Raw genomic sequence first — 3,058 nt, 5'->3', positions numbered from 1 at the left:
CTCCCTCTCCACTTCCCCCATCCCTCCCCCCCCCTCTCTCTAACTCTCTCCTCCTCTTCCCATCCTCCCTCTCTTCCTCTTCAACCCATCCCAACTTTCTCCTCCCTCCCTCTCCCTCACTCCCTCCCTTCCTCCTCTCTTCTCTCCTCCCTCTCCCCCCACCAAACCAACCCCAATCCACTCCCAACCAATCCCCTCCCATCCATCCCTTCTTCCCTCTCCCTCACATCCTCCCTTCCTCCCTCCACCCCCCCACCCTCTCTTTCTCTCACTCCCTCTCCCCCCTCCCCCCCTCCCATCCCCTCCCCACCCCCCCGGTTCTCCCCTCCCCACCGCGCCGCCCGCGTCATAATAGCCCATACGCGCTAAACCTGATTTACGAACCGGTTGGCGACGAGCAATTTCCGGTTCTCTCCGTCGGTTCACAATCCCGACGACCCACTCTAGGCCTCCTACCCATTACGCCCGACCTCGAGAGCCTCACGCTGTAATTTAACCATGGCTAATCCTGGTTCCTAATGGGTACGGGGGACTTTCTCTCTATTTCTCTCTTTTTTTTTTTTTTTTGGGGGTGGGGGTGGGGTGGGGAGGTGGTGGGGGTCTGTTTTTGTTTGTGTCTTTTCTTTCTATTTCTTTCTTTCTTTCTTTCTCTGTCTCTGTCTCTGTCTCTCTCTGTCTCTCTCTCTCTCTCTCTGTCTGTATGCCTGTCTGTCTGTCTGTCTGTCTGTCTCTCTCTCTCTCTTTCTCTCTCTCGCTCTCTCACTCGCTCTCTCTCTCTCTCTCTCTCTCTCTCTCTCTCTCTCTCTCTATCTCTCTCTCTCTCTCTCCCTCCCTCTTTCTCTCTCTCTCTCTCTCTTCAAATATTTTTCCATCTCTAACTTATATCACGCCTAATTTTCCTTCTTTCATTTCTCTCTCCCTTATCTTTCCCCCTCTCTTTCTGTTTTTTTTCTGCCTATCTACCTTTACTTCTCGTTTTCTTTACCATTATCTTTAACTCCCTTTCATTCCCCCTTTCATGTCTCTCTCCTTTTTTTTAACGTCTTCATCAACATTTTTCCTTTTTTTTCTCTTAGTTTCTCAATGTTCTTATTTCCCTTTACTTCTCTTTCCACCTCTTTTCCCCTCTCTCCTCCTTCCTTCATTTCTTTCTTTCCATCTCTCTTCCCCTTTCGCTTACTTTTAATTTCCCAGTTTTCTTCCCTTCTCTTTCTGTCCACCTCTATTCTCCATCTCCCTATTTTTCTCTCCACCTCAATCCTCCTTCATCTTCCTATCTCTCCTTTTATTTCTGTTCCCCTTTCGCTTTTTCTTTCACTTTCTCTCATTCTCTTTCTACCCCTCTCCTCCATCTTCCCATTTATCCTTCTATCTCTCTCCCCCTTCGCTTTTTCTCTTTGTTTCTCAATTTTCGTATTTCCCCTTTCTTTCTTTAAACCTCTCTCCTTATCTCTCTCCATCTCTCTTCCCCTTCGCTTCCAACTTTCTGAATTTTCTTACTTCCCCTCACCTCTCCCTCCTTCTTCCTACCACCTTTCTCACCTCTTTTCTCCTTCTTCATATCTCGCTTTCCATCCCTCACCACCTCTATCTTTCTCTTTATCCTTCCATCTCTCTTCCTTTCACTTCTCATATCTTACCTTCACAATCTTCTAATTCGCCTTCTCTTTCTTTCCACCTCTCCCTCTTTCTTCTTATCTCTCTTTCCACCTCTTTCCTTCTTCTTCTTATCTCTCTTTTCACCTCTCTCCTTGTTCTTCTTATCTCTCTTTCCACCTCTCTCCTCCTTCTTCTTCTCTCCTCCCCCTCTTCCTTCTCCTATCTATCCTTCCATCTCTCTTACCCCTCTTCCTCCCTCTCTTTCCCACCCCTCTCCTCCTCTTCCTCCTTCTCCTATTCATGATTCCATCCCTCTTCCCCCTTCTTCCAATCTCTCTTTCCACCCCTCTCCTCCTCCTCCTCCTCCTCCTCCTATTCATCCTTCCATCTCTCTTTCCACCCTCTCCTCCTCCTCCTCCTATTTATCCTTCCATCTCTCTTCCACCTTCTTCCAATCTCTCTTTCCACTCCTCCTCCTCCTCCGTCCTTCCTATTTATCCTTCCATCTCTTTTCCAGTCTCTCTTTCCACCACTCTCCTCCTCCTTCTCCTATTTATCATTCCATCTCTCTTCCATCTTCTTCCAATCTCTCTTTCCACCCCTCTCCTCCTCTTTCTCCTCCTCCTTCTTCTCCTATTCATCCTTCCATCTCTCTTCCCCTTCTTCCTGCCTCTCTCTCCACCCCTCCCCTCCTGCTCCTCCTCCTCCTCCTTCTCCTATTCATCCTTCCATCTCTCTTCCATCTTCTTCCAATCTCTCTTTCCACCCCTCTCCTCCTCCTCCTCCTTCTCCTATTTATCCTTCCATCTCTCTTCCCCCTTCATTCTGCCTCTCTTTCCACCACTCTCCTCCTCTGTCTTCCTATTTATCCTTCCATCTCTCTTCCCCCTTCATTCTGCCTCTCTCTCCACCCCTCTCCTCCTCCTCCGTCCTCCTATTTATCCTTCCATCTCTCTTCCCCCTTCATTCTGGCCTATACATGGGTAACACAGTCGTCATGCCATATCGACATTCATCGTACCGCAAAGGCTGCAATTTTCGAATCGTTAAACATGCATTTATCTGGAAATGAGGGGAGGTTATGGGGTTTGGGGAATAATGGGGTAAGTACGGGTGGGGTAGGGTGTCGGGTGGGGGTGTTGGAAGCAGGGTGTGGGTGTGGGGGTGTAGAGTAGGGTAGTCGGGGGGTTGGGGGAGTGTGGGTGTGTGAGTTAGGGCCTAGCACATGGGATAGGAGGGTTGGGGGTGAAGGAGGGGTGCTGGGTGTTGGGGTTGTCAGGACGCGTGTGAGTGTGGGGATGAGGTAGGGTTGGGAGGGGACGAAGTTGGGGGTGAAACAAGGGGTGTCGGGAGAGGATTGGGGTTTGGGGATGAGGTGGGGTCGGGGAAACGATATTAGGGATTTGAAAAGGAAGCAAAAGGTGTCAGGAAAGGTTTTGGGATGAGTGGGGGCGGGGAA

This window comes from Penaeus vannamei, chromosome 15, assembly GCF_042767895.1.
Source record: "Penaeus vannamei isolate JL-2024 chromosome 15, ASM4276789v1, whole genome shotgun sequence".
Lineage (NCBI taxonomy): Eukaryota > Metazoa > Arthropoda > Malacostraca > Decapoda > Penaeidae > Penaeus > Penaeus vannamei.
Note: the sequence above shows the minus strand (reverse complement) of the source record.